The sequence below is a fragment of the Plecotus auritus genome (assembly GCF_963455305.1).
Source record: "Plecotus auritus genome assembly, chromosome: 8".
Classification (NCBI taxonomy): Eukaryota; Metazoa; Chordata; class Mammalia; order Chiroptera; family Vespertilionidae; genus Plecotus; species Plecotus auritus.
The window spans coordinates 83,884,059-83,906,725 of NC_137782.1; the positions used below are offsets into that span (position 1 = coordinate 83,884,059).

Below are 22,667 nucleotides of genomic sequence, written 5' to 3' on the forward strand. Positions count from 1 at the left end.
GAGGATTGAAAGGAAGAAGCCAGAGATCAGCATTTCGAGGGAAAACAATCAACAAAACACACACTCTGGACCTTGACCATGGTTTGAGGCCTTGACCATAGAGAAGCTGAGGGCAAACTATGGCCCGTGGGCCGGATCCGGCCCGTTCGGCTGTTCTATCCGGCCCGCGGAGCCGAAAGAGCGGAGGGTTCTCTTGCTCTCCCCTCCGCTCCTTTACTTTGAATTTATATTAGTTCACACAAACACTCCATCCATGCTTTTGTTCTGGCCCTCCGGTCCAGTTTAAGAACCCATTGTGGCCCTCGAGTCAAAAAGTTTGCCCACCCCTGCGAGTCTCTAGTTGGGCTTCCCAACAGCCCAGCTGGCTTACAATGTGAAGTAGGGTGCATCGATATGCTAATGATGGCCTCTTTAAGTGAAATTAATGCCTGGATTGTGTGAGTAGAGCTGCCCTTCATTATTCCATGTGATATGAAGATGTGTCGGAGATTCTTCCCGGCCTCTCAGTGACACTCTTTATACAAAATTTATCTCTTTTATGTGTTTGAAGCTCTTTCAGATACATATCAAAGACCTTTCCATGCCTCTACCATGCATAATATATTCTGCAACAGCTTATAATAAATCATCTTCCTTCTCTGACTGGTTAGCCACGAGCAAATAGGGCTTTTGCTAGCACCAAAAGGATGCCAGACCCTCCGATTTAATACTTTGTTCTTGTGTTACCACTCTGTTCTTCCATCTTCCCCAGGGAGCCCCACAAAATGGCAAGGAACTGGCATCACCCCCATTACTGTTGTGATTTTAAAGCCATTGTCTATATTGATGATATAGAAAATGTAACATGCTGTTACTTCACATTAAAAGGATCTTTTTCTCTGCTTTGTCTTGCCTGTTATTTTTGCAAATAGACATGGCCCAGATACTCACTATATTTCCAAAGGATTTAGGCTGGGAAGGGTGGACTGGTGATTGTATCTGAGCTGAGCACAGAAGGGTTTTGTTGCGCTTTGTTGAGGAAAGAAATAAAGTAAGGCAAAGGGAAAGACTGTCCACGATATAGGCCTCTGAGCCAGGAATGGCACCTTCCATTGGCTGCCAAAAGGTGAGGTGTCTGGGGCAAAGTCTTCATCACTGAGGTCACTGCTGTGAAATCAAAGAGAGTGGGCTCTCCAACAGGGCTCTGTGTGAGATGTGGGTCATGAAGCAGAAGAGCAGGTATCTTTAAAAAAAGAAATGGAATTTTCTTTTTATGGTATTGTTCCCAAAGGCCAATGTGGTTCAAGGAAATGTGCCCTGTGGTAGACATGACTGGGTGTCCCTACCCCCTATCTGTTTTCTTCTTCTGCCATGGAAACAGCACTCAAATTTATACCTAGTCAAGTGATAGCACAGAATAATGGTGGCATTTCCCAGTGTCCCTTGCAGCTAGATGTGGCTATGGGAGTAAGTTTTGGCTTTTATAGGATGTAAAAGTAGAATGTCTTATGGCAGCATCTGAGAACTCTCCTAAATGGCAGTTGGTGTGTGATCTTGCTTATTGTATCTTTGCCTCTTTCTCCTTCCTTCTGGCTGAGATGAGGGACATACTGGAGCTGGAGCAGCCACTTTGGACCATGAAGTGAAGTTGAGAATGGAGGTCATTCAATGAAACTACAAAATAGAAAGAGCACAAGTTCCTCAGGGCCTCATGGCATAGGTCTGGACACCAGTGAGTGAGAAATAAATTCCAATCTTGTTTACTGTTTCTTACAGTTAAGACAGAGGCCCCCTGTGTAGACTGGGAAGTTAGAGAGAGAACGTTCTTTTTCCCTTTCTCCAGGGCTGAGGGAGTGAGGAATGAAGTCTCCTTGGATCCCTTTCTCCCTCACATAGAGCAGCATGTGGAGAGATGAAACTTATAATGTCCTACATACTATCACAATCACCAAAGTGACATTGTGAGTTATTATTTCCCAACATTATACTGTTAACCCCCAGACATGTTGAATAACCAGAGAATTCAACAGTCATCATGTTGGTGAGCTATTGTTGGTTATGGGTATCCTCATGGCCCAGGTGATTCACCAAGGACCCTCACCAGGGCATTTAAGCAATGGCAATTGACAGAGCAGCTTATAGTCTCTGGGGGGGAGTCTGCCCACCCAATCCAGCAAAGCTGTTACTTCAGAGGAATCCTACTTCACTTTCTCCAGGCTTGATTCATTCATTTGTTCACTTACTCATCAAATCTTTATTAATGCCATGAGTTGTGCTGGGTGCTGAGGATATAATGATGAGCAAAATCAGAGCTGGTCCTTGCTCTCATAAAGCTGATTATCACATGAAGGTGTGAACAACGGGACACCCAGGACAACACAAATTAAACAAATGACACATGTAAACAAATTCTTTGTGGGAAGTGCTCCCTGAGGCTGTAACAGAAGACACTGGGTTAGATTGAGGATTAGTAGGATGGTGGTGGCTGGGTAGGGTGCTGCAGAGTTCTTCCTTTAAGAGAACCTGCTGAGGGAGCATAGTTGACTGACAGCTTCAGCCACCATACCTTTGGATCCACTGTCACATTCACTTCAAGGCCACACTCCCCACAGGCTGCTCCCAGCCAAGGAGTGAGCATATGGGGGCTGGGGCTGCTAGAACCTGCCCATTTCTGCCCAGTGTGGGACTCCTCCACTGAGCAACCTTTGCTCGGGAGTGCCCTGTCACTGGCTAAGACTTTCTCAGAACCATACTGCAGTCAGAAGCTCTTTCTAACCCATCCTTCCTTCTCTCTCTCTGTCACAGGTGGCAGACTTGTGTCATGATCCAAGTTGCTCCCTGGCCACTCCTGCTCCCTCTCTCTCTATCCTTCAGAGGCAGGCCCCCCAATAAAACTTTTGCATGTCTGATCCTGTTTTGAGGTCAGCTTCTCAGTGGACTCAGTCTGACACAGGACTTATCTTGGGAAGGAGTGGTGAGGTGAGGGTTGTGAGGGAGAAGAAAGTTTTTGACAGAAAGACTATCTTGTGTAAAATTCCTCTGGGTTCAGAGTCCACGAGGGAATTAGAAGAACTGATGGAAGGCTAGTGTGGCTGGAGAGCAGAGAATGAATGGGGCAAGTGGTGGGGACTGAGGAAAAGAACAAGAGTCAGAGGACATGGGGCCCCCTAGGTGCTAATTGTTTTTTGTTTTTTTTCTTTCGGTAATGACTTTATTTTTTTCAGTTAACATAACCGGCCCACAATACAGCATATAGGTCATAAAGTACAAATCCACGAAAGGTAATATCTTCACTAAGTTACAAAATTTTGGCAAATCAATACAGAACTCTTTCATAGAATAAAGATGCAGTTATATATTACTTAAGTGATAATTTTAACTCCAAAAATGTCATTTAAGTACCAAATTAAAACACTGTGGTTTTTAATGGTGGTTTATAGCAAGCAGAGCACGTTATTTTATACAAATTTGTATCTTTTAAAACTATACAATTCCTCCTTTGAAAGTGAGTTCCCTCTTGAAGTTTCCCACAACAGAGCAATTGTGTCTATTTGGAGGTGGCTCTGCTTTGTCCTGGGGTTGGTCCAAAGCCAGGTAGAGTTCCAATGCATGAAAAGCTTTAAAATTCAACCTGAAGGAGACTAAATATGCTAACACCAATTTCTAAGTACCTTTCAAAAATTGTTAAATTCTCACATAACTATGGAATCTTCAAAACCAGAGTCATTTCAAACAACACTAATAATTTCAGATGCTCCCTTTTATTTAGAAACACCGTACCTCCTTGTTTTGATCAAGTCACATATCCTTTCTTCGGCTTATTAAAAAAAAATCTACCTAAAATATAGTTTTTTAATGTAGTTTTAAAATAACAATAAATATAATGCCAGTTAGGAGAGATCTGGGGTGTTGTATACCAACTTTCATCATTTCTCTACAAATGCTGCTGCTGCCATTGGTATCCTTATGCTTCCTCTTGCTGAAGCCATGAATTCTTCAGTCTCAGCATTTAATTTATGTATTACCCATTCCATTGCTTCTCGGCCTTTACTAGCATCTGAAAATATCATGCTCGCCATCAGCCCTTCCAGGTAACTACTGAGGCTGACTCCTTTCACAGTGATGATGGCCTCTTGAGTCAAAACAGTTCTTTCTGGCCCTGACCGGTTTGGCTCAGTGGATAGAGCATCAGCCTGCAGACTCAAAGGTCCCAGGTTCGATTCCGGTCAAGGGCATGTACCTTGGTTGCGGGCACAGCCCCAGTAGGAGGTGTGCAGGAGGCAGCTGATTGATGTTTCTCTCTCATCAATGTTTCTAACTTTCTCGCCCTATCCCTTCTTCTCTGTAAAAAATCAATAAAATATATTTAAAAAAACCCCAAAAAACAAAAAACAAAACAACAACAACAACAAAAAAAACAGTTCTTTCTGGGTCCTGAGGATGTGGTTTATATATAAGTCTCTCATCTACTGAAACCATATTTGTAAATGAAATATTAGTGGATTTAAGTTCCATTGTTTTCTCTACAGGATCAGCTACAGAATGTTCTTGCACGTATGTTTTGGTTCTTGCCGCACCAATCAGAGATTTCACAATGGAAGGCAGTCCTCACTCTGTGCTGAGCAGTCTATGGCTGTGCAACTTTCCAGAAGGATCTACATGTCTGTCCAATACATCGACTCAACCACGCTTGGGTTCATAGGGTTTGGATATTTCTGCATTGCGGCTGTTGTAACAGTTTCCCATGGGTGGTCAAAGATGTGCTCCCAAGTCCAAACCTTCATGGTGCTGGTGGCCTGTGCAGTGTCCCGGCGGTGCAAAGAGGCAAAGAAGCCATACAGGCCCCCGCCCTGCCCCCTCGCCTCCTCACCTCCTTGCCCTAAATGTTTTTTATCCCATTAAGAATGAGGTACCATTGGATCATTTTAAATAACGAGGTGCTGCGATCAGATGTGTGGTTTGAAGCGTCACTCTGATTAGGCTGTAACCATGGTCCCAGAGAGAAGAGATGGAGTCTTGGATGGGAGTGGGGGTGAAGGTGGAGAAAGAAGGAAGCGGGAGGACGGAGAATTGATGCAGGTAGCAAAGACATCATTCCAGCAATACTTCAGTGAGCATTGCTCATGTCTGGAGGTGTGGGAGAAGGGGTTCTTAATTAAACCATTTTAGAAGCTAGATATCTATTCTGTGGACCAACATCTCCAAAAGCTATTAGCCCCTGAAAGATTTGCTGTCTCATGTAACTAGGATTTCATCGTTAACATGAGATCCTTCCAGGTGATGTTTAAATCCATCTGTTCTCATGGTCTGAATCTCAGAGGAGATAAAAAGTGGCTCCAGGTGTCTGAGCAGCAAAATGAAGGTGATTCAGTCACTCACTCTTTCTCTTTTTCCCAAAGCATTCCCAGTCCTTTAACAATATCTAACCATTTGTTTAACTCCTATCTGGAGGCATCAAAGGTAATGTGTATATTTACCAGATAAAAGCAGCTTAAAAGTGAGAACTTGACAGAAATTCAAGTCCATCTGTCAGGGCCTGTGGAATCAATAGCTCCCACATATCAGGATTTAGTGCTGAAAACTCTGCTTGAGTCCTGACAGGTCACTTATGTGCACTGAATACAAACATCTCCCACCCTCAGGCTTTCATTACTGTCTCATTTAATCCTCAAGACAACTGCTTTGAGGAAGGAACTATTATTAGCCCCATTGAATAGATGAGGAAACTAAGGCTTATAAAAAGCAGGTAAAATTTCCTGTCATACAGCTAGAAAAACAACATAGGCATATTGAACCTAGATCCATTTGCTTCCAAAATCTTTATTGCCTCATTTTATTCTCTTAGAGGCTGGAGACTTACAATTGGATAGTTTATAGAATTTCCAGAGAATGAATAATATACCTAACAAAAATGGACTTGACTTATCTTTATAGCAATATCAATTACAGACCATTTACTCAAAAGGTGACATATTTACAAATCAGAAAACAAAAACACATAATTGGGACAATTACTGAATGGTTTCTTATGAATTATAAAATGTATTTTGTTCAACACAAAACACCATTTTAATTTAAAATGGTATGAAAATAACCTAGTTTGTTTTGACATTTTATTATTGCAAAATACTCAAGAATTTTACCAAAATGAGACTTCTTCATTTTTCTGTTCACACCTCTTCACCCCTTGGTTGTGTCCAAAATGCCAGGTTGGCCTACCAGGTAATTTCCACCTCATATGGCTGTTGAAATGATTAAATGAGATAATGAATTAAAGTACTTAGCACAGAGCATGGCAGGTGGTAAGCTCTCAATAGACATCAGTTGTATGTTTGGAGACAAAACAACTATCCAAACTAAAGGAGAGGTGTGCTTTAGAGAGGGGACCACACAGTTAGACAAGAAAGAAGTACATAGAGAAAAGAGAAAAGAATCCCAATGGAACCCGCCACCCCATTCCCCAAGCCCCTGCCCAGCCCAGGAGTAACAACTGTTAAATTGGAGTATATTTTAGAGGTTTGATGTATATATGATTTCTATGCCTTTGAATGCACAAATGGGCATGGGATGCCTTCAGATTTATTGCACTCTTCTGTTTGATCATACATATCATTCTGCAGCTTCCTCCCCGCCCCTCCCTCCTTTCTTTTAACTTGACATGTCTTGAAGAGCTTTCTACATGGGGATGTAGGCTTCACCTCTTCCTGTTGGCTGCTGCCTAGTGAAGCCTGGCACAGACATGTTGCATTCAGGCAGCTGTAGAGATGACAAAACCTCCACCTACAGATGGCCTGCCTGGGTTTCACTTGTGACGTCACCACTTAGAGCATGCATGACCTTGGGCAACTTGCTTAGTTTCCCGTGTCCCGGTTTTCTCATATCTGTCCTGGTTCTTTTATCTGTAAAAAGTGTGAGCTTGTTGAAGTCATCTGCTTCCAATAAATCAACAAGATGTGTTTATCATGCAGACGCCATCTACCATGCTTTCCCCAGGGCTTGACATGCAAAGGGACACAGTTTAAGTTCTACTGAAACAGAATTCTTCTTTTCTAAAATTTTCTTTTCACCAGAAAAAGAATTCTAAGTTGATATAGTTAAAACCTACGCTTTAAAAATTCCCAGGCTTAAGAAATTATATAGTTTCCTAGAAACTTCCCTTTTACTAGGCTATAGGCAGGATATCAGTTGATTCCAATGATTCTTTATTTCACCTTGGCATGCTTTTTATCAGAAATCATATGGAAACTTTTTAATTTATGGGCTTTTATTGCAATCTTCAATTCACCCTGACTAGTCTATTATTAAGTGTTCTAGAGGTTCTTATTGTCCCTTATCGGAGAATTGTATCTCGGCGCAATTCATCTGTAGTCATTCTTCACAGAGAAAGTCTTTCATATTACCTTTCATCATACAACGACAACTCTCGAATACATCATTATTCCACAATAAGCTTATAAATTATTATCATTAGGTAATTTTTTATGTAATCTGATTTTATAAACTGTTTCTTTTTATTATTGTTAGGGGGAAACCAGTAAATGTGTGTGTCTGTTTTGATTCATCACGATAACAGTAATAGAGAAACTAAGTAAGGACGTCTTACTGAGCCACAAATATACTGGATTTGTAATGAGCTCAGACTGGGACATTCAGGCAAGCACCGGGACCTTCGCTAAGGAGTCAGAGTTGCCACCCGTAATGACATGCTAATTGTTTTTTTTTTAAATAAATTTTTATTCAGATTATTACAATTGTTTCTCCTTTTTCCCCCCATAGCTCCCCTCCACCCGGTTCCCACCCCACCTTCTGCCCTTACCTCCCCCCCACTGTCCTCATCCATAGGTGTATGATTTTTGTCCAGTCTCTACCTGAACACCCCCCCATACCCCTTTCCCCCTGAGAATTATCAGTCCACTCCCTTTCTATGTCCCTGATTCTATTATATTCACCAGATTATTCTGTTCCTCAGGTTTTTAATTCACTTGATTTTTAGGTTCACTTGTTGATACCGTGTTTTCCCGAAAATAAAACATCCTCCGAAAATAAGACCTACTTACAGGTTTCCTTCTGAGTGAAATATAAGGCATCCCCCGAAAATAAGGCCCCAGGCTCTGTCTCAGAATGAAAATTAATTTACCGTAAACTGGTTGCTAGGGCCGCCCCAACTGGCGTCTAGCAACCAGTGACGTTACACAGAGTCCTGATGTCACTGCTGTGTGGAGGCGGAGCGGAGGTCGGAGTGAGCGGTGAGCGTGGGGCGGGAGAGAGGAGGAGACTTTTGCAGATGCGTGTAGAAGAACAGGAGGATTAGAGCGGATGGGATGCGGCGAAGGTGGTGAGTGCTGGTCTGTCTCTGGTGACACTACTGATGCTCGCGGCCGCCTTCATGATGACTGAAGGTTCTCAGTCAGTGGCAGACCCTGCTCCAGCCCAGATCCAGGCCCCAGCAAGCCCAGTGACAGTCCCCAGGCAGGCCCCAGGGGGTAAATGTCTGATAAAGGGGTAGGGGGGATGTCTGGTGAAGGTGTTCAGTGGCACAGGGGTGGGGGGAGGGGGATCACTTAAAATGACACAGGAGGATCAGAGGGGGCAATCAAAATGACACAGGAGGATCAGAGGGGACAATCAAAATGACTCAGGAGGATCAAAAGGGGTTACTAAAATGGTAATCCCCCCTCTGATGCCCCCTGTGTCATTTTGAGTGATCCCCCTCCCCCCACCTTGATACCCCAATTCCTTTTTTTTTACCCCTAGAAATGAGCGCAAAAAGAAAAAGCTACTCCGTGGAGTACAAGAAAGGAATCGTGGAAGACTCTTGGGGCCAAAATCTTACTGCTTTCTGCAAAGAGAAGATGTTGAGTATCAGATTGGTTCGAAAATGGCGAGCAGAGTATGGTAACCTCATTGAACAAGTGGACAAGGGAAATGCTAAAAAGCGCAAGTGTGGATCAGGTCGGCAACCATTATTGTCCGAGCTGGAAGACCTGATCTGTGAATGGGTTGTTGACAGGAGAGCAAAGGCTTTGGTTGTGAATATAGGGCTCAGATTCAAGAATTTGCCCTTGCAATGGCACCATAGTTTTACATAGCCCCCGAAGACTTCAAAGCATCACAACACTGGCTGGATAATTTCCTTCAGTGAAGTGAACTGTCTTTAAGAAGATCTACAACATTGTTTAGCTTGGAAGATACTCAAGTTATTAAGCAAGCACTTGCATTCAAGTCCTTTATTGATGATGCTGACTTCTCTAAATACAATCTTTCCAACATGATTGCTATGGATGAAACTGCAGTGTTTATGGACCAATCATCTCAAACAACAATTGAACAGCGGGGTGCCTCCTTAGCGTACATTCCCTCCACTGCTTACGAAAGTGCACGTGTTTCCTGTATTTTGGCAATTCGTCTGGATGGCACTAAAATCCCACCTTTAATAATTTCTAAGGGCAAGAAGGAAAAGATTGAACGTGTTTTGGGTGTTTTTATTCTTGAAACTGAAAAAGCCTGGGCCTCACAAGCAGTTATAAGGAAGTGGGTCGATTTAATGCTGCCGCTTGTTATGCGAGGGAGCCAAAGAGGTCTGCTAGTCTGGGATGCAGCCAGCACACACCGCGTTAAAGACATGAAGACATTTCTTCACGAAAGAAAAATAGATCAGATAATGATTCCCGCAGGAATGACGGCCTATCTCCAGACTCTTGATATTGCAATAAACAAGCCATTCAAAGACAATTTGCGCATGGAAATTAATGACTACATTAAAAATAGAATGGAGAGAAATCAGCGTGGAAACTTTGTGAAACCTAAACTGCAAGAAGTTGTGTCTTGGGTGAAGAATTCATGGGAGAAAATCACTGACAGTTGCATTGTAAATGCACTGCGAGCAGGCTACCTTGACAAGAAGTACTCATTTAAAGACAGTGCTATTGCTAAACATGAGAGATTTGGTCCATTGATTCTGAAAGAAATGGAGTCACAAGAAATTCACCAGGAAATTCAGGAATTGGATTGTTATGATGATGTTCCAGAAGATGATGACATGATTGTCATTGAATAAATGAGTAAATTCTTGATACTGTAGGATTCACAGTTTGTCTGGTTTGTGTTGACAACTACCGTGCTACCGTACCGTATACAGGTAATAAATTTCCTTTATTTTCATTTAACAATAAATGTGTACTGTATTCTTCTTCATGGAAAAATAAGACATCCCCTGAAAATAAGACCTAGCGTGTCTTTGGGGGCAAAAATTAATATAAGACACTGTCTTATTTTCAGGGAAACATGGTAGATATGTATTTGTTGTTCATAATTTTTATCTTTACTTTTTTCTTCTTCCTCTTCTTTAAGAATACCTTTCAGCATTTCATATAATACTGGTTTGGTGGTGATGAACTCCTTTAGCTTTTTCTTATCTGTGAAGCTCTTTATCTGCCCTTCAATTCTGAATGATAGCTTTGCTGGGTAGAGTAATCTTGGTTGTAGGTTCTTGCTATTCATCACTTTGAAAATTTCTTGCCACTCCCGTCTGGCCTGCATGGTTTCTGTTGAGAAATCAGCTGACAATCGTATGGGTGCTCCCTTGTAGGTAACTAACTGTTTTTCTCTTGCTGCTTTTAAGATTCTCTCTTTGTCTTTTGCTCTTGGCATTTTAATTATGATGTGTCTTGGTGTGGTCCTCTTTGGATTCCTTTTGTTTGGGGTTCTGTGCACTTCCTGGACTTGTAAGTCTATTTCTTTCACCAGGTGGGGGAAGTTTTCTGTCATTATTTCTTCAAATAGGTTTTCAGTATCTTGCTCTCTCTCTTCTTCTGGCACCCCCATAATTCTGATGTTGGTACGCTTGAAGTTGTCCCAGAGGCTTCTTACACTATCTTCAACTTTTTGGATTTTTTTTTTCTTTTTGCTTTTTCGGTTGAGTGTTTTTTGCTTCTTTGTATTTCAATTCTTTGACTTGATTCTTATGTTCCTCTAGTCTGTTTCTGGGTCTCTGTATAATATTTTTTATTTCAGTCAGTGTATGTTTAATTTCTAGTTGGTCCTTTTTCATATCTTCAAGGGTCTCGTTATATTTATCGGCCTTTTCTAGGATATTCTTGAAAAGCTGTATAACCGTGGTTTTGAATTCTATATCCAGTTGTTTGTTTTCCTCCATTTCTTTCATTTGTGATCTGTTTCTTTGACGCCACATTTTCGCTGCTTCCCTGAGTTGATAGCGTAGATTTGTGTGCTAGGTTTCCTATATGGCCCAGTGGGTCGGCCTTCCCAGTTAACCTGAGGTGGACACTCTTGGTGCACCCCTTTGTGGACTGTGTGTAAAGCCTTGTTGTAGTTAAGTCTTGATTGTTGTTGGTATCACTGGGAGGAATTGACCTCCAGGCCAGTTGGCTCTAAGGATCAGCTGTGTCTACGCTGGGAGAAGTTCGGTGTTGGAGACTGCCTTATAGGATTAGACTTGCCAAATTGCAATAGCCTCTGTGCTCAGTTTGGATGGGGTGGAGTCTCAGGGCAGAGCAGACAGTCTTGGCTTCCAGTCAGCCTTGCCCTTGCACGATCACGAGCACGCCTTCAGACCTCTGCCTTCCCCAGCTCCCGAGTCTCCGCCCCAGAGTCCAGATTCCCCCCACAAGAGCGTGGGTCCCCAGGGGCTCGTCTGGAACTGGGGTTCAGTGCAGTCAGAACTGGGGCTCAGTGCAGTCAGGAGCTTCTGACTCCCTTCCACTAGGGAAAGCCTGTGGCAACCTCTGCAGCCTTTGTGTGCACTGGCATGCGCGTGCCTTCAGACCTCTGCCTTCCCCAGCTCCCGAGTCTCCGCCCCAGAGTCCAGATTCCCCCCAGTAAGAGCGTGGGTCCCCAGGGGCTCGCCTGGAGCTGGGGTTCAGTGCAGTCAGAACTGGGGTTCAGTGCAGTCAGGTGCTTCCAACTCCCTTCTGCTAGGGAAAGCCTGTGGCAACCTCCGCAGCCTTTGTGCACACTGGCGCGCGCGTCTCCAGGCCCCTGCCCACCGGGGCTCCCCCGGGTCTCCCCTGGGTCTCCGAGTCTCCGGGTGCTTTTCTCTCTACCTGACAGTCCAGACGCTCCCTGTATGAGCCTGGGTCCATGGGGTTTTACCCGGGACTGGGGTTCAGTGCAGTCAGAACTGGGGTTCAGTGCAGTCGGGGGCTTCCTTCCCCCTTCCGCCAGAGAAAGTCAGCCAGGCTCTCAGCCACCCTTCCTCTCTGCACGCACAAAGACCCTTTGCCGTAGCTCCAATTCTCTGTGAGCTTTTCTCTTTCCTTCTAGTTGTAGAATTTTCACTCAGCCAGCTTTCCTGTGGTTCTGGATGGTGTCTGTTCTGTCTTTTAGTTGTAGTTTTGAAATTGTTGTGCGTGGCAGCAGTTTAGGTGCTTACCTATGCCGCCATCTTGGTTTCTCTCCGACATGCTAATTGTTAATGCTGACCTATCAAGATGTCTGAGGCTGGCCCTAACTGGTTTGGCTCAGTGGATAGAGTGTCAGCCTGCAGACTGAAAGGTCCCAGGTTTGATTCTGGTCAAGAGCATGTACCTTGGTTGCAGGCACATCCCCAGTAAGAGGTGTGCAGGAGGCAGCTGATTGATGTTTCTCTCTCATTGATGTTTCTAACTCTCTCTCCTTTCCTTTCTGTAAAAAATCAATAAAACATATTAAAAAAAAGATGTTTGAGGCTGGATTTGTTTTTCTTCACAGAATTGAGTTTTAAAAAGGTAAAATAAAGTATGTTTTTTGTTTGTTTGTTTTTGTTTTGTTTTGTTTTTAATGAAGAAAAAGCCAAAGTAGATTTCTTAGGAATATATGCTCTGGTATGTGAAATGGTAACCTTAAGAAGACTCTCCCTGCTATCCAGCATGCTCTAGGTCCCTTCCCCCATCACTCTGCTTACCTGTTCTTAAAGAATGCAGGCTTTTCTTTCTGGTCACATAGAAGTAAGAGGGAACATTTTTAATACATGGCTTTTAGATAAGCATTGTCCTATAGAACTTACTATGATGATGAAAATGCTCTACCATCTGCCCTGCCCAATATGTCAGCCATTTATTTGACACACATGTGGCATTGAGCATGCCAAATATGGCTAATACACCCGAGGAACTAAATTTAAAATTTTATTTAATTCTAATTAATTAAAATTTAAACTTAAATAACATTGTGTGGCTAGTGTATTTAACAGTGCAGTTATAGAGTGTCTATAGTTTGTGGTATTTATATTCTGCATTACTGCTTGTTTCCGGTAGAATAGATAATTGAGAAATGACTAATTGTTTTCCAGTCTGATTAATTCTTTAGGTGAGTAGGACCTATAACATTCATTAAGAAGGGAATAATATTAACGACATCCAGCATCCACATAGTTCTGGCTGTGTACTAGGCTCTGTTCTCACATTTTATCTGGCTTAGCTCACCTAATCCTCCTACTACTTATGAAGGATGTACCACTTTTATCATCATTTTGCAGTTGAGGGAATGGGGTAAGCACAGGGAAGTTAAGTGACTTGCCCAAGGCCACACAGCTACCATCGGTCTGGCTCCAGAGTCCCTGCTCTTTACCAGCACACTGCACTCTATCCTGGGTCTGACTCTAAATTAGCTTGCTATGTACATACAATGTCAAAGCCATTGGAATGGGGTTAGAGTGGGATGTATCAGGAAGAGAATGCTTATATTGGTGTGATATTGGGTTGGGTAAATTCTGATGCCCATCCTATTTCTAAATTTTTATGATTCTAAAGATTAAGGTACTTTAATGGAATTTTAGGCTTCTTACAAGAAAGATTCACTTTTTAAAGGAACACAATTTAACATTCTATCTCATGCTCAGGAAGTTCAGAAGATCTGTCATTTTCCTATTTTCTTAACTAGAGGCCTGGTGCATGAAATTCATGCAAGAGTAGGCCTCCCTTCCCCTAGCTGCCAGCACCGGCTTCCCTCTGGCACCCGGGACCCGGGCTTCCCTTGCAGCCCCGGCTTTGTCTGGAAGGACGTCCAGTCTAATTAGCATATTACACTTTTATTATTATAGATTGGTGTATATTACATTTCACTTATTGTTGAGTATATAGATGGCCAAGAGGAAAATGGACTTTCAGGAGGATAGTTACTTTTTCCTTTGATACCAAATGAAGAAAACCTAGGATACCACAGCTCATGGATTTACACACTGTCTAGAACTTAGCCCAGGTTACCAAGACTTCTAATATCACATGTTTTTTTCTTTCACCATATTATTTGCTTGAATTCACCATTTAGCACACCAAGTTACTAGAGGGCAATTACAACATAAGTAAATAGGAGAAAAATTATAAAGGCTTGTGGAATATATACCATTAGACAGAAAAACTGAACACCAGAATTAGTCTATGACAAGTGACCTTTTGGTGAGGTCCCTTTCTGCAAAGCTGCAGCTATACCGTCGGGGGACATCCAAGTTGCTGCAATTTCATGTTAGAATAGAAATAATGCTAGGATAGTCAGGAAAACTCATACGTGTACACTTTAAGCCTTAGTTAGGACATACTCATTCTTGGCTACTAAGGCAGGCAGGCATTTAGAGATCTTCTTTTTTTATTTGTTTACTAGAGGCCTGGTCCACAAAATTCCTGCATGGAGGGTGGTGTCCATCAGCCCAGACTGCACCCTCTCCAATCTGGGACCCGGTAGGATCGGGCCTAAATGGGCAGTCAGACATCCTTCTCACAATCCAAGACTTCTGGCTCCCAACTGCTTGCCTGCCTTCCTTCGTGATTGCCCCTAACCGCTTCTGCCTGCCAGCCTGATCACCCCCTAACCACTCCCCTGCCAGCCTGATTGATGCCTAACTGCTCCGCTGCCAGCCTGGTCACCCCTAACTGCCCTCCCCTGCAGGCTTGATTGTCCCCAACTGCCCTCCCTTGCAGGCCTGGTCCCTCCCAACTGCCCTCCCCAGCTGGCCTAATTGCCCACAACTGCCCTCCCTTGCAGGCCTGGTCCCTCCCAACTGCCCTCCCCTGCTGGCCATCTTGTGGTGGCCATCTTGTGTCCATATGGAGTCAGCCATCTTTGACCACATGGGGGCAGCCATCTTGTGTGTTGGAGTGATGGTCAATTTGCATATTACTCTTTTATTAGATAGGATAGAGGCCTGGTGCATGGGTGGGGGCCAGCTGGTTTGCCCTGAAGGGTGTCCTGGATCAGGGTGGGGGTTCCCTTGGGTCATGGGGAGGCCTGGGCGAGGTGCCTGTGGTGGTTTGCAGGCTGGCCACGCCCCCCAGCGACCCAAGCAGAGGCCCTGGTATCTGGGATTTATTTATCTTTTATAATTGAAACTTTGTAGCCTTAAGTGGAGGCCAAGGCAGGCCAGGGCTGTGAAAGTTTGGCTTCCTCCATTGCCGGGGGCAACTCAAGCCTCCTGCTCTCTCCAGCTCCGTGGTTGCTGCCATTTTTGTTGGGATTTATTTATCTTCTATAATTGAAACTTTGTAGCCTAGAGTGGAGGCCTGGGCCAGCCAGGGTGTGCAGAAAGCTTGGCTTCCTCCATTGCCGGGGAAACCCAAGCCTCCTGCTCGCTCTGTGGCTGCAGCCATCTTGGTTGGGTTAATTTGCATACTCGCTCCTGATTGGCTGATGGGTGTGGCTTGTGGGTGTAGTGGAGTGATGGTTAATTTGCATACTACTCTTTTAATAGATAGGATAGGAATATATATTCTAAATAGTTTTATGTATGTATTTATGGTTAGTATTTCTCCATGGATGGTGCTTATCCTATCTAATAAAAGAGTAACATGCAAATTGACTGTCACTCCAATACACAAGATGGCTGCCCTCATGTGCTCAAAGATGGCTGCCCCCATGTGGACACAAGATGGCCGCCACAAGATGGCCAGCAGGGGAAAGCAGTTGGGAGGGATCAGGCCAGCAGGGGAGGGCAGTTAGGGGTGACCAGGCCAGCAGAGGAGGGAAGTTGGGGGCGACTGGGTCTGCAGGGAAGGGCAGTTGCAGGGGACCCAGGCCTTCAGGGGAGGGAAGTTAGGGGTGACCAGTCCTGCAGGGGAGAGCAGTTAGGGGCAATCAGGCTGGCAGGGGAGTGGTTAGGGGGTGATCAGGCTGGCAGGCAGAAGCAGTTAGGGGCAATCAGGAAGGCAGACAGGAGAGCAGTTGGGAGCCAGCAGTCCTGGATTGTGAGAGGGATGTTTGACTGACTAAATGGGCAGTCGGACATCCCTTGAGGGGTCCCAGATTGGTGAGGGTGTAGGCTGGGTTGAGGGACACCCCCCCATGCACGAATTTCGTGCACCATGCCTCTAGTAGTTTATATTTGCTTAAGTTGTCTTTTGTCATACATCTATTTAAAATTTGCGAGTTGAACAAATTATGACTTTTTTTTTACATTTTTCTTTTAAATAACTTTTTTTATCAACTTTATTGAGATATAATTAATGAATACAGTTATATATATTTAAAGTATACAACTTGATAATTTTGATAAGTGTGCCTTGTGAAATATTTAACACAATCAAGTTAATTAAAAAATTCATCTCTTCATATAGTTAACCTTTTAAAAAAATAACTTTTTAAAGAAATTCTTTTCTTTCCAAGGTTGTAGTCTCTTATATTAGGTTTAAGGTTTTAAAAATCTTATGTCCTTCCAAAATTTATTTTTGTGTACAGTGTCACTAAGGCCTCTAATTCTATTTTGTTTTCTTAACGTTTCTTATTAAGTAGTGCATCCTTCTCACCCCATCGACTTGTAATGCCCTCCATCACATCCTATCTCTGTGTGGGTTGGCTTTTTATTCTGCTGCATTTAAAAATGTGTCCATTCCTGTATCACTTCCACATGGTTTTAATTACTAACATTTTATGTCGAGTTTTGATATCTGGTCAGGCAACCTCCCTCCATGTTTTTCTTTTTCCAATTAGCCTTATATATTCCAGAATCTTTCCTCTTTTATAGGGGTTTCTCAGTCTTAGCACTGTTGACATTTGGAGCTTAATTATTCTTTTTGGTGGGGGCTGTCCTGTGCATTGTAGGGTGACTAGCGATGTCCTCATCTCTTCTACCCGCTAGGTCTTCAGACATTGTCAAATGTTTATTTGGGGACAAAAATCAACCATAGTTCTATAGAAACTGTAAGATAAGTGTATCAATTTCCAAAAAGCTTGATTTGGGTGTTGACTGAAGTTCTATTAAATTTATAAATTACATTTGCGAAGAATCACTATTGTTATAATAGCGAGTCTTCTCAAACATGGACGTGTTTCACCTCTCCATTTTCTCGTCTCATTTCATGTCCTTTTGTAAAGTTTTATGATTTCCCTAACAAAGGTTGTGGACTTCTTTTATTAGATTTCTGCTGGGCACTAAGTAGTGTTTTCACTATTGTAAAAAAAAAAAAAGTCTTTTCTTTTTAATTCTAATCTCTAATTGGTCATTGCTGGTGTAAAGGAACATTATTTATTTTTTTGTGTGTTTATCATAAATCTGAATATCTTGGTGAAGCCTTTTATTAAATCTAATAATGTGCCCATCTTCTAGAATTTTCTATGTAGTAATCATATTACCTACAAATAACCACAATGCTGACCCATTGCTTAACATGCGGACACCTTTAACTTCCTTTCTTCATCTTATTGCATTGACTTGGTCCTCCAGGAAAAGGCTGAATAACAGGAATAGAGGGTCACTTTCATTTTACAGGCAAAGAAACCAAGCCTGGGCTCGTCCAAGGTCACTCAGTGAATTAGAGCAGCGGCCAGGCTAGATTCTAAGGTTCATAAACTTCTCTTTCTTTTATTCTTTCTTGTTTTGTGTTTGGTTCACTTATTTAACATAAAAACAATTTGCTGTCAGAAATATCTTTAAAATCTTAAAAGAAGTTGCATGTGGAATATAATCTGTCAGCATTCTGATACTGACATGAAATCTCAGTTATTCTTTGATTATAGGAGCATGCCAACTATTTAAAATGAATATATTTTTGTCTGTATGTTACCACTTTTTTGTCTTGTTAGAGAGAGGTTTTAAAATGATGCAGATCCTATAATAAAAATAGGTAAGTTTTATGGATCACTTAAAATGAACCAGGCACTTTGCTAGGTACTTTTAAAGTGTGTGTTCCCAATTCCTTTATAACAACACTCGGAGGTGTATATTAATATTCCCATTTTACAAATGAGAAAACTGAACCTGAGAACATTACATAATTTGCTCAAGGTCTCTTGTTTCTACGTTTGCAGAGCCTGAACTCAAATCTAGATTGGGCACCAAGGTTTATGGTCTTCTTGCTATATCTTGTTTGCCATCAGGCATATATACGTGAAATTAACATTGAATGAATTCAAATTAAGTTTGGAGGTCCCAGGAATTAACTCTTTTCATTGCTTTAGATTAGATTAATAGAATGCATGAAAATAAAACAAATGAAGTCTCTTAGCATCTCTTCCACATCAATATGTACAAAACAGTAATCCTATCTAATAAAAGAGTAATATGCAAATTGACCATACCTCCACTACACCCACAAGCCATGCCCACAAGCCAATCAGGAGCAAATATGCAAATAAACCTAACCAAGATGGCTGTGGCCACAGAGAGCAGGAGGGAGGCTTGGGTTTCCCCGGCAATGGAGGAAGCCAAGCTTTCCGATTGCCCTTGCCTGCCTTGACCAGGGGCAGAGCTGGGCAATTGGAGTGAGCTGGGGGTCCCCCGCCCAGGGCCTGAGCCTCGGCCAGAGGTTTGCGGCCTTGGCCGGGGGCGGAGCCGGGCATTGGAGGAGATAGGTGTGAACTACAGAGGAAACACCTTTTCTGACCGCTCATTGGCTAAGCTCCCTGTATGCCACTGGTAATATTCTTAGTAACGTGGGTATAAGAATCCAGAAAGGTGATCTAGGGCTTTTCTACCACATTCCTGGGGAAAAAAATGAAGGTACACTGCTGGAGGGCTAAGAAATGTCATATCCTGCCCTAGGTGGTTTGGCTCAGTGGATAATGCCTAGGTTTGCCAACCGCAGGTTCCGGGTTAGATTCTGATCAAGGGCATGTACCTAGGTTGCAGGCTCCTCCCTGGCTGGGGCCCAGGTCAGGGCTCATGCAGGAGGCAACCAATCAAAGTGTTCCTCTCACTTTGATGTTTCTCTCTGTCTTTCCCTTTCTCTTCCACATTCTCTAAATATCAATGGAAACATATCCTCAGGTGAGGATAAAAAAAAAGAAAGAAAGAAATGTCATATCCTATGAAAGACACATCTTGAAAATGCCTAAAGAAAGTTGTCATTTTTTCATGGTGAAGGGACTGGAGTCCGTGTTGATGAAAACACCTTTGTGGCTGTGGTGACTGGCAGTGGCTGCGGCAGCGGGGTGATGGGGCTAGTGCCTTTCCCTGATCAGCCCGGTCGCCGCCCACAAAGGGAGCGGGCCTAAGCCATTAGTAGGACATCCCCTAAGGGTTCCCAGAATGTGAGAGGGGGCAGGCTGGGCTGAGGGGACCCTCCCCCCAGTGCACGAATTTCGTGCACCGGGCCCCTAGTCTATATATATAAAAGCCTAATATGCAAATTGTCCCCTTGGGAGTTTGACTGGGAGACCAGGAGTTTGATCGCTCACTATGATGTGCACTGACCACCAGGGTTGGAGCAGAATGAAGGAAGGCCCCGTCCAGCAGCTGGCAGACAGGGAAGGAAGGCCCTGGCCAGCAGCCGGAAGGCCCCGATCAACCCTAATCGCCGTCCAGGCCTAGGGACCCTACCCATGCATGAAATTCATGCACCAGGCCTCTAGTAGATTCATAAATGCCTTCAATATGCTGAACACATTATGCATATTATATCTTATCTGCATAACACATTTGGGAGGAAAGTCTCATTAGTACCATTAAAGGGGTTAGGAAACTGGGGTTCATAGAGATTTAGTAACAGCTAATAAGGAGCAAAGCCAAGTCATGACCTGCTAATTACACCACATTAGGTTGACCAAGCTGGATTGTCAGCTTGCTTTGGTCACATTAGATTCCCAGTTGAAAAAAATGTGCTCCATTTAAAGATATAATTTCCATCATTATGCAGTATGTAGAAGCCAAGAGGGGCTTCTATAAACATGAGTACATGTTCCCAGACGAAGAAAAAATGTCTATGACAAACAGCCATTATCTAGAACATCTGTTAGGCTGTTTCTCCTTGTTCTAAATAATCATGGCTTGTGCTAATTCAGGTGTTCCCACTGAAAACCCAGCAGCGTCTGCTGTAATTTCTGTGATCTCTGTGGATGATGAATGGGGATATCTGTTGACCATTGAGTATACCACTTAATCAAGACTTTGGCTTTGAATCAAATTTTCTATATTTGTAACTATAATTATAGCTATAACCAACACTACTTAGCTTGCTTTATAATTTACATGGTTATTCCATTTAGTATCTCGTAAGCATTTAATCCTCAAAACACCTCTGCTCAGCAGTCATTAATATTTTTCTCATAACAATGTTTTTGAGATTCTCCACAAGTATTGAGGAAGAGAGACATCTGAGAGATACTGTTCTTCAAGAAGAGTGAGCTTTCACAATAAATTTAATATGGTGCCATTTGGCTTAACTGGATCCAGAAAATAGTATGATGGAATATATATATCAAACTGTTAGACAGTGGTTATCTCTGGCAGAAAGAGAGTTTCAGAAAAGCTTCCTCATTTATTTTATTTATATTTCTTTATTTTTAAATTTATTTTGTATTTTTCACATGTAGTTTCTTTACAAATTTTATACAAGTATGAAGTTATACAGGTATGTTGTTTTAAAAAATCATATAGTCCCATAAGCTGCTAACGAGACAGTACCATCACCTCCCTCACCTCCACCATTATTAGGAGGCAAAGAATTAAAACTGTTTAGTTGTTTGGTATTTATTTCTACCCTTCAAACTAAATGTTTTGTGTTTTTTACTGCTATTTCTTATTGTTCACTTTGAGATTATGTATTGGCTTTCTGCTGTGTGCACAAGTTTAGAACACTTGTGCACACACCTTCCATCCTCCTGCATCGCACCATGGTAACATCGTAAGTAAATAGCACTTGCAACTGAACTATACTATGTGCTGTGATTACTCTTTTTTGCATGCACAACTTTTCCTCCAGCATTGGTAATAATCTCTTTAAAAATAATTTTATTGATTTCAGAGAGGAAGGGAGAAGGAGAGAGACAGAAACATCAATAATAAGAGAGAATCATTGATCGGCTGCCTCCTGCACTGGGGATCAAGCCTGCAACCTGGGCATGTGCCCTTGACTGGAATCGAACCCGGGACACTTCAGTCTGCAGGTTGACGCTCCATTCACCTAGCCCAGTGGTCGGCAAACTCATTAGTCAACAGAGCCAAATATCAACAGTACAGCGATTGAAATTTCTTTTGAGAGCCAAATTTTTTAAACTTAAACTTCTTCTAATACCACTTCTTCAAAATAGACTTGCCCAGGCCATGGTATTTTGTGGAAGAGCCACACTCAAGGGGCCAAAGAGACGCATGTGGCTCGCGAGCCACAGTTTGCCGACCACTGACCTAGCCAAACTGGCTAGGGTGGTAATAATCTCTTTTAAAAGACATTTGCATCCAGCTGGTGTGACTCAGTGGTTGATCATCAACCTATGAACCAGAAGGTCACAGTTTGATTCCCTGTCAGCTCAATCCCCAGTGTGGCAGCTGATCAATGATTCTCTCTCATCATTGATGTTTCTATCTCTCTCTCCCTCTCTGAAATCAATAAAAATCTCTTTTAAAAAAGTTTGCCAGAAGTTTGCTTCTTCTCAAGCTATTTAAACATTTCATGAATCCATCAGTTTTATCACCTTGATGGACATCCCTCCTGGATTTCCCCATTCTCTTGCTGCAGGATGGCATGACCTCTTTCCAAGCCTGTTTACAGCCATCATCCATCATCCTGGGTGCTCCTTTATCATCTGATTCTCTCTACTTTTCTTCTGGGATGAATCCCATGTTTTCTGGATCCTGTTTTATTCTTTTTAAAATTTTATTTACCTCTCCTCCCCCATTTTAACAAAACACCTCTCAAGTTGCTTCCTTCAACAAGGGTTTATAGGGATACATTTTTTGAATGCTAGAAAGTTTGAAAAGTTCTTCTACCCTACACTTGTTGATAGTTTGACTAGGTATAGAATTCCAGTTTGGAAACATTTTTTTAAGCTTTGATGTTGCTATTGAGACTCCAAAGACATTTTGATTTATAATTCTTTATATATAAAATTTATTTTCTCTATGGAAATGTTTAAGGTCCTCTCTTTGTCACCAGTACTCTGAAACTGCCAAATAGTAGGCTTTGGTGTGGATTTTGATGTTTTTTTGTGGGTGGGGCTCTCTCTTTGGGACCCTGGTGCACACACAAAGGAGTCAGCCTCCCTGAAACTGTGTGCTGGAGAGAAGAGAACACACGGAAAAACGTAGAGTCCCCAGTGCTCCAGCCTCAGCTGTTTGCACCTCCCCAGCCCAGGTGCCACTGTGAGCAGGAACTTTTGATGACAACAGCTCAGCCGTCAGGCTGCCCAGCTGACACTGAGTGGTCCAGAGAAGCGCTTTTACTGCTGAGCCCCACACCAACTACACATTCATTAGCGGGGTGGGGGGGTGGGGGGATGGGGATAGGGGGGAAAGAAGGAAAGAAAAAGCAAAAAAGAAATTTCTACTATGG

General features: G+C 42.8%; 1 pseudogene across 1 annotated transcript; it reads right to left on the bottom strand.

The window, feature by feature from the left end:
• Positions 1–3,905: 3,905 nt before the first annotated feature.
• LOC308256016 (PRELI domain containing protein 3B-like) lies at positions 3,906–4,763 on the bottom strand (annotated as a pseudogene). The gene is made up of 2 exons: positions 4,407–4,763; positions 3,906–4,132 (listed from the first exon to the last, which is right to left on the bottom strand). The product of its transcript is annotated as a PRELI domain containing protein 3B-like (transcript).
• Positions 4,764–22,667: the final 17,904 nt, after the last annotated feature.